The sequence below is a fragment of the Myotis brandtii genome, unplaced genomic scaffold, assembly GCF_000412655.1.
Source record: "Myotis brandtii unplaced genomic scaffold, ASM41265v1 scaffold536, whole genome shotgun sequence".
In the NCBI taxonomy this organism is placed as follows: domain Eukaryota; kingdom Metazoa; phylum Chordata; class Mammalia; order Chiroptera; family Vespertilionidae; genus Myotis; species Myotis brandtii.
The window spans coordinates 148,756-158,503 of record NW_005369967.1 but is presented as its reverse complement, the minus strand read 5'-3'; the positions used below and the strand labels follow the sequence as shown (position 1 = coordinate 158,503).

Here is a 9,748-nt window from a genome sequence, read left to right as displayed (position 1 = left end):
TGGGGGGCGGGGGGAGGATGGGGATTTAATGGGGGAGGGGATGAGGACACATTTGTAATACCTTAACTAATAAAGAATTTTTTTTTAAAAAAGTGAGAGGGAAACATCCATAGGCTGCCTCCTGCATGCACCCTACCAGTGATTGAGCTTGCAACCCGGGCATGTGCCCTGATCAGGAATTGAACCAGCAATCCTTTGATACACAGGACAATGCCCAAGCAACTGAGCCACACTGGCCAGGGCAGGACCATTTAATTTCAGGTACTAGAAACCAGTAATGCATTTAAAAAATACAAGAGAATAACTATCCATTCAGCCACAAGCTGAGCTCCCTGAAAAAGCACAGGAAGGCTTTGGAAGGTTGGCTGCACATACCAAAGTTTGCAAATCAGTTATCAAAAATGATCTCATGTGATTTCTACATGAATCATCACAAAAGGATAAGGCAGAATTTAAAAAGTAAATTGCAATTAAGTTGAAGATACATCATCAACTAAAATAGCTGCTGCAAAATCCTATTCAAATCTCCCTTCCAGCCATATGTCTACTTTGAAGCTTTTCATTATCTTGCATTACTATTTCCCCTACTGCAAAGTACCTACACAACAGGATCCAAAACAGTGAAAAGAAAGCAGGGAGCAAAAACTAAGAGAACTTTCCAGTGCTACAAAATACTTAATTCCTTGTTCTTTGAAGTTTCATAAAGATGTTGCCTTCTGAGATTAAGAGCTAGAAGCAGTCTAAAATCATGACCAAAATTAAGGGGTCTTTCTACTAGGGAGGGGTGAGTAGGGAGGAGGTGATTGGGAGAAGGCTGCAAGAGCCAATGATAGAAAAATCTACTGTGAAGACACTAAAAACTTGAGAATTTTTACATTGGCTTTCTCATGTTCTTGCTCCCCACAGCTGCTTTTCCCCAACCTACTTGATAAAATCCAAATTGTACAACAGCTGCTAATCTACAAAATCAATTCTCTAACAGCCATCATTGACAAACTACTCCCCAAACTAGCTGAACTATGCCTAATCTCTCCTGCTAAAGCCCTATAAAAAAATACTGCCTTCCCCAAGTTAGAATTCTCCTCCAGAGCCTTTCATGCCCAGAATTTTCTATTATAGTCTTATGCTGACAGTGCCCTGGTTAACTTTCTTTCAAACTGTGAAAAGTCCTAAGAGGTTAACACTGCAGTAATTTGCTTCTTGATGGGCCAAGGTAATACTGGGCACTAGTTCTGTTTCCATATAGACTCACTAGGGAAATAGGCAATAGAAAAGTGAAGTCTCCAGTGGTCATTTAAAAAAAGCATAAAGACAAAGATAAACATTTATTAACAGCCTACCTCTATTGCTTCATCCTTTTATATAATTTATTCTTTTTAATCCTCATTACAACCCTTGGATAAATATTCTTATGTTCATTCTTCATATTGGAAATCAGAAAGTTAGATAGTAAATTTTATATGTTATGCATATTTTATTACAATAAAAAAAAGTATGATTGCAATAATCACCAAAAACTAGAAACTCCCCCAAATGTCCATCAGCTGGTGAATGGAAAAGCTAGCTGTAGTATAGCCACACAGAAACTACCCAGTAATAAAATAAAATAAAGAATTACTAGTATGCACAACATGGATGAATCCAAATTCATTATGCTAAGTGAAAGAAGCCACATTTTAAAAGCTACATACTAAATGATTCCATTTAAATGACATATTGGAAAAGATAAAGTATAGGAACAAAAAATAACACATCAGTGGTTGCTGGGGATTGAGATGGACATAAGTGAATTTAGAAGATTATGGGGATGATTATACATTTGTCAAAACTCAGACTGAACACTAAATACAAATAAATAAAAATTTTAATCTATGACTGAAATCTATACAGGAATGAAACCTTTAAAAGTCAGCTACTGTCAAAAATTTTAAGATGAGCCCTGGCCAGTGTGGCTCAGTTGGTTGAGCATCATCCCGTGCCCTGAAAGGTCGCTGGTTCGATTCCCAATCCGGGCACATACCCAGGTTGTGGGTTCCATCCCTGGTGGGGATGTGTATGAGAGGCAGCTGATTGATGTTTTTCTCTCTCTTTCACTCTCCCTTCCTCCCTCTCTAAACATCAATAAAAGTATATTTTTTTATTTTTTAAGATGAGTTATTTTCAGCACCAAATACGCCACACAACACCAAAAGTACAATGTACCATATTCACCCACAACTTGTTTCATCCAGCCCCTTACTTTAAAGTACAAAACTATTACTTAGTAAAACGTTTTTCATTATATGCACCACACATCTCACATAGTAGGTAGTCAGAAAATGTTAACTAATACACAATTCAATAGGGTTTCGATCCATTGGGCCTTTCTACTTCAATGGTACATACATATGTAGCTTCAAACACAAAATTGTTCATTTCTCAAAATATTAACATATACATGGCATAGGAAAGTGCTGTGCATAAAATGTACTAACCTGAATTTGTTCAATTAATCAATAAGGGCAACAGAGCATGTTGTCTTGTGTCAAGAGAGCTCTCTTAGCAAAAGCTGTGATCTAGAATAAAAAAAAAATAGACAAAATTCAGCCCTACTCAAATTTTAGCCTTATTATATATAGTTTTTTTTAATCTCTCTTTTTTCTTTCCTTATGTAGCCAATCATGACATGTAAAATGTTTGTACATTCAATTTTTTTGCAAGCAGTGCTTTTCATATCTCAATAAGGAATGAATGGACTTTCATTTTGCAAATTACAGTTAAATGCAGTAACATTCAGTATCTTAATCTGTTTCATAGTTCACCTTAAAATAAGTCGACACCTATAAAACTTGCTTTGTGAACATGAAATTCTTTCATTTTGTCTACTTTTTAAAATATAGAGCAATCTGAAAGGTCTCTCCTTTCAAATTAATGTTAAAATTTTTCTACATCCCCACACTCCGATTAGCTGTGCACCCTAATTTCTGACTATCTTCTACACAAACTTCCATTCAAGTCAATTTAATTTGCTTGCTTTCCACAGAACAACTTTATCATTCTCAGCTGTCACCCTGTAACACACCATTCCTTCTTTTTAGAACAGAGACTTTTTCTCCCTTATGCTCTTTGTCAATCAATGCACATCAGTCAACTTTCTCAAAATCCAGCCCCTCCCTTCCTTCCTGAGCTGATATAATCATTCTGTGTACTCCATTAATCCTTGCTGGAATATTTTGCTACATTATATATGTATAATCTCATTTGATTAGTGGACCTATCTCCTATTTTTTGTCTTGCTACCTCTCCATCATCTAAGTATAATACCCATCAACAAATTTTATCTAGGCCTCTCATAATTACTATGGCTTAGCCAAATAGTATTATTAAACTGAAGCATTTGTAACTAAGATAAATTTTTCTCACAAACCATTTTCAGTGTTCAAGGCCAGGAATATTATTTTTTAATTGTGCTTAGTTTGTTAACCTGAAAATGGACTATAAACATATTACACTAGTTAAATTTTTACATTTATACCATCATAAAAGAACAGTTATCAAATTAATTTACATTTTAAGGTTTCTACTTCACTTTCATTTGAAATAACCTTGTAGCTCAGTATTGGCCATTGATAAGCTATATTTGAATTTCAGAAGTATACAATTTAAAACTTTTCTATTTTGCCCTGGCTGGTGTGGCTCGGTTGGTTGAGCTTTGTCTCCTGCACCGTGAGGTGGCAGGTTCAATTCCAGGGTCAGAGCATATCCTGGGTTGTGAGCTCAATCATCAGTAGGGGGCATGTACGAGGCAGCCAATGGATGTCATCGATGTTTCCCTCTCTCCCTCTCCCTTCCTCTCACTCTCTCTAAAATCAATAAAAACGTATTTTTTTAAAATGTTTATTATTTCATAACAGGAAATAAAAATTTAACCAACAACCCCATAAAGTAAGACTTCCTGCCAAAGCAAACATTACTATATAAAATAATTTGAAAAATAAATAGCACATTATTTTATTCATTGTTTTTACTTCCACTGATATATAGGACTTAATGTTTTTATATGCACTGTAAAAATGGGAAAAAATAAAACAAGCCATCCTCAATTAATATAGCCAAAGAGATATTAAAATATATTATCATACCTATTTACTATGAGCCTTTTAAAACATAATTCTATGCTGTAACTCAGTAAAATGATAACTATTATGCATGTCAAATTGGTAAAGAACTAACTGCAAGGAATTAAGGATCTAATGGTATGCCTTAACTAAGCACTTTACATGGGCTACTATTAAATCATTTAAAATCTCATAACCATCCTGTAATTATCATCTCCATGTTACAGTTGAGGAAACAAATTCAGTTAATAAATGGTGGAGTTGGAATTTGAACTCAGATCTGACTCCAAAACCCTAGTTTTTTCCAATCTACCAAGTTACCATCTAGATTAAAAGTTAATTTTCAATCATTCATTAATAAAATATCAATAATAGTACCATTCAGTCCCAATTACACAAAAAATGTAAATTATCTGCAGTACATAGCCTAACCTGAATCTCAGATATATAATCCCTGATGGCTACAAGCTAGTAAATGTGCTGAACATTTCATGCTTGGCATCTGACAAGCAATGAGGATCTCATATGTAAAAATAGGCAGGCCACCATGAATGAACAGGTGATTCCAAAACCTATTCAGAATTCAGAATGCACTTTCCTTTTATACAAAAGCAATGCTAAAACTGGTAATTCTGTTCCCAGACCAGCCCACATTTAAATAGTAATTCATCAACTATATCTAGCTACCATTTATAAATACAGGAAAGTGTGTGTGTGTGCACGCGCGCCCATGTGTGGGGGTGGAGGAAGGTAGTAATATTCTGAGTTCCAAACTGAGATCTCAAAAATATATTTGACTCCTTGTTTGTCAGTGAGAGCAGAGATGTCCGTGACACCCATGGTAGCATTGCAGCCTTGCAGAGAGGCAGGTTTTCAGCAAATGTAAGATTAATTAATAGTATTTGTTGGGAAATCTGATCACATAAGAGAAAGCATTCCTCTACATAGGAATCACTCACTCCCTCCGCAAATTCTATTCTATAGAGCCCTTAAATCAAAGGCTATTCAATAACAAAATAGCAGGTGAGGAGAGTATTCTATGAAAGTATACTAAGTCATAAATAAAAGAAAAAATTTTAGAATATCACTACTTTGCAACCCCCAATGAATTATTGGTTCTAGGCATTAAATATCGATAATTCTTAATATCACACACACACACACACACACACACACAAAAAACAACAAAACAAAACAAAAACAAAAAACACCTCAATGCAGATATCAAGTGTCTCCACGCAATACAATCTACATATGGTCCTGACAAAGAAATCACACCTGATTCTGATCAAGCCTCTGGATCCTCAGGAAAATCTGCAGGACACACAGAGAATAAAGTGACACACTGAATTACACCATTAGTATGCAATCAGCAGAATCCAAATTGTAGGAAGCTCTACAAGTCAAATAGTCCAGGGCTCAATAGCTAAACTATAGGGAAAAGAACGAGATGAGAAGGGGGGACTTACAGATTAAAAGGCAGTTATGATTGGGATGAGTACATGGAAAGCTGTTGGGGCAGCTGGCAAAGTTCTGCTTCTTGACCTAGATGGTAGTTATAATTGTATTCACTTTATAATACATTAAATACATTTGTCTTGTGTGGTTTTCTAAATATGTACTTTATTTTACAATAAAATTATTATTTTTTTAAAGAGAGAGAGAGAGAATTCTGAGTCTAACAGAAATAGTTGAAATTCCAGCTCTATCGCATTCTTGTGTGATCCCAGGCAAGACATCTAATACCTCTATGCTTCAGCTTTCTCATGTGTAAGATAGGGAAAATAATATCTAACCATAATTATGAGCAAAGTATAGTTAAAAATGTTTAGCAAGGTGACCACTGGACAATATTATTTCAATAAATGACAATTATTATCTATTCAAAAATGTGAAGTTGTACAGGGTGACCACTCAAATTCTTTGTACAAAGTGATTATAGTACTAATTCTTTTAATGTAAAAGATTTTTGGCATTATCAGTCACTCTGCATGTAAATCCTAAAAGTTAAAAAAGATCTAACAGGAAAAACATCAGAAAGTACTAACATAATATTATTTAGACAATAGTCAGACCAAATCCTTAAAAAGCAGACACATATATACGTCTTTGGCTTTACTTTTTTAAATTAACATACAGTAAAATTGACTTTTGGGGGAAGAGGGATTATACAGTTCTATGAATTTCAACACATGTATAAACTTGTGTAACCACCACCATACTCAGGATACAGAATAGTTACATCACACCAAAAAAACTCCCTCGTGCTATCTCTATAGCCCACCCTCTCCCCACTCATAACTTCTGAACCAGTTATCTGTTCTTCATCACTATGGGTTTATATTTTCAAAAATGTCATATAAATGGAATCAATGAGTTTTGACAATTAGAATAGAGCTGCTATAAACATTCAGGTACTAGTTTCTGAGGTAACACAGTCCCATTTTTCTTGAGCAAATACCTACAGATGGGATTTCTGGGTTTTATACTAAATATGATTAACTTTTTAAGACACTACCAAACTGTTATCCAAAGTAGCTGTACAATTTTGCATTCCCATTAGCAACGAGTAAGGGTTTCAGTTGCTTCATTTCCTTGCCAGTTTGGTATTGTCAAAGTTTTTTGTTTGATTGTTTTTGTTTTGCTATTCTAATAGGTACATAGTGGTATCTCTTTGTGGTTTTAATTGGCATTTCCCTAATGGCTAATGATGCTAATATACTCGGGATTTTTTTTGTAATGTATTTAATTCAACTTGTTAAAGGACTATGTTTAGTATTTTAGCAGTCGCCCTATTAATGGAATGAAATAGTTTAATAATCAAAACTAAATATGATGTCTTTTCAGAATCATTTATAACACTGAAGAGTTCAAATTGGCTTCACAAGCAATAACAAAGTTTATGCAAACATTATCAACTCATTGGGTATAAAATGTATTCAAATAAATTCAAGTTGCATTAAATTGAGTTTTTGTAGCTTTTTAATTAATAAAATTTCAGGAAATTAAATAGCTTCTTTTTCAACTTCCACAAAATAACCTAAGCATAATATTATCACTCAACATTTACTGAGTGCTTGTTTTGTGCTAGGCAATATGCTAGAGCTTAACTATACAAATATTACTAAGTCAAATAACCTATTCTCCAACAGTTTATATTATTATATTTTTCATAATTTTAAAAAATTAACTACTTTCTCATGTTTTTAAATAGCCTTTCTTTTAGAATAGTTTTACATTGTTCTAAAAGACTTCCAATATACTGCCCTCTCATCAGTTTCCCTTCCTATTAACATCTTAGATTAACATGGTATACTTGTTAAAATTAACAAACCAATATTAATATATTATTAATAAAGTGCATAGTTTATTCGCATTTCCTTAGTTTGATCCAGGAGATAGATAGATAGATAGATAGATAGATAGATAGATAGATAGATAGACTTATATATAATTTTTTTTATAATTATATACTTATATATAATTTCAAAGAGAGGAAGGGGAAGGGGAAGAGAGATAGAAAATCAATGATGAGCGAATCATTGATCAGCTGCCTCCTGCATGCCCCTTACTAGAGGTGGAGCCCACAACCCTGGTTATGTGCCCTGATAGAGAATTTAACCATGACCTCCTGGTTCATAGGTCAAGGCTCAACCACTGAGCCACACCAGATAGGCCCATGTCTCTTTAGGTTCCCCTTGGCTATGACAGTTTTTCAGTCTTGTGTTTGCCAGGCCTTCTTGTCTTTCCTCCTCCTCCTCTTTATTAACAAGAGTTTGTTTTTGCCTATTTCATATTCCTTCCCCATTTCTCTAGTTAATAATACAGTAGTCCTCATGGGATACATGCCAAGACCCCTAGTAGATACCTAAAACTACAGATAGTACCAAACCCTACTTACACTATGTTTCTTCCTATACATACATACCTCTGAAGTTTAATTTATAAATTTGGCACAGTAAGACATTAGCAACAATCTACACTAATAAAACAGAAACATGCAAATTAACCGTCACTCCGTCACTCCGCTACACCCACCAGCCAATCAGAGCGACTATGTAAATTAACCCAACAAAGATGGTGGTTAATTTGCATACCCAGGCGAGGAGCCAAGACTGAAGACGACTGAAGATGGCGGCGGCCACGGAGCTGGAGCGAGCAGAAGGCTTGGGCTGCTCCCGGCAACAGAGGAAGCCAAGCTTCCCGCCAGCCCTGTACTCCGCTCAAGGAGGGGCTGTGGGCCTGGGTCCCCAGGGGCGACCCACGCCTCCAGCCTGCTCTGGGCTCTGCTCGAGGAGCTGGGGGAAAAAAAAAAAAAGGAGAGACTGGGAGCAGCCGGAGCAGAGAAGCCAAGCCTCGCTGCTGCGGCCAGACCAAAGGCCTGGGTCCCAGGTGCCGGAGGAAAACTGGTGCTGGCAGCCAGGGGAAGGAAGGCCTATTGCGCAAATCTTTGTGTACCGAGCCACTAGTCCTATATAATAAAAGGCTAATATGCAAGTCGACTGAATGGCGGAACAACTGGTCACTATGATGCGCATTGACCACCAGGGGGCAGACACTCAACACAGGAGCTGCCCCCTGATCATCAGTGTGCTCCCACAAGGGGAGCACCACTCAGCCAGAAGCCAGGCTCATGGCTTGTGAGCGCAGTGGTGGTGGTGGGAGCCTCTCCCACCTCCGCGGCAGTGCTAAGGATGTCCGACTAATAATTTAGGCCCACAGTGAGCATGCCTAAGCTGTCAGTCAGACATCCCTTGAGGGCTCCTGGCCTTGAGAGGGCGCAGGCCGGGCTGAGGGACCCCCCCCCCAGTGCACAAATATCATGCACCAGGCCTCTAGTCCATATATATATACGCTTAAGCAACCGTTACGACCAGTCGACCAAACGACTGGTCGACTGGTTGCTATGACTCACACTGACCACCAGGGGTCAGACGCTCAACGCAGGAGCTGCCCCTGGTGGTCAGTACGCTCCCACAGCCAACCTCCCACGACCAGTCAATCTCCCGCAGTCCCTCCCCCAGCCGGCTAGGTGGTCAGTGCGCTCCCACAACCTCCCTTGGTCCCTCCCCCTGGCCATCTGGCCCTGCCCCGATCAGGACTGGGCGAGATGGCCCCGATCGCCGGCCAGGCCGAGGGACCCCACCCATGCACGAACTCGTGCACCGGGCCTCTAGTAACTAATAATCAAGTAGAATTATAACAATATACTGTATTAAAGTTATGTGAATATGGGCTCTCTCTCTCTCAAAATACAGTCATGTATGCCTTAACAATGAAGATACATTCTGAGAAATACATTATTAGGTGATTGTGTTGTTGTGGGAACATCATTGAGTGCACTCACACAACCTAGATTGTGTAGCCTACTACACACCAAAGCTATATATATATGGTCTGCTCCTAGGTTACAAACCTGTGAAGCATGTTACTGTAGTAAATAAATAATTTAGGCAATTATAACACAACCAGAGGCCCAATGCACGAAGATTCGTGCAAGAATAGGCCTTCCTTCTCCTGGCTGCCGGCATTGGCTTCCCTCTGGCACCCAGAACCCGGGCCTTCGCTCTGGCCACCGCCTTCCACCTTCACTCCGGCCCACCCTCCTGTAGCTCCCTCCACCCCCCGCTTCCCCCACACACACACACATA

The 9,748-nt window shown here is 37.9% G+C and overlaps 1 protein-coding gene across 8 annotated transcripts in view; it reads right to left on the bottom strand.

Annotated features, from left to right (window-relative positions):
• The window catches only part of FUT8 (fucosyltransferase 8 (alpha (1,6) fucosyltransferase)), a 232,794-nt gene that overhangs the window by 185,822 nt on the left and 37,224 nt on the right, over nucleotides 1-9,748 (bottom strand). For 3 of the 8 annotated variants that reach the window (XM_005877902.2, XM_014549147.1, XM_014549152.1), the window contains exons 2-3: nucleotides 5,376-5,411; nucleotides 2,475-2,555 (exon numbers count right to left, since the gene is read on the bottom strand). The gene's annotated coding sequence lies outside the window, so the exon portion shown is untranslated. Of the gene's footprint in view, nucleotides 1-2,474; nucleotides 2,556-5,308; nucleotides 5,333-5,375; nucleotides 5,529-9,748 lie in introns of those variants that run through there. The other 5 variants (XM_014549149.1, XM_014549150.1, XM_005877901.2 and 2 more) reach the window with 3 other exon arrangements.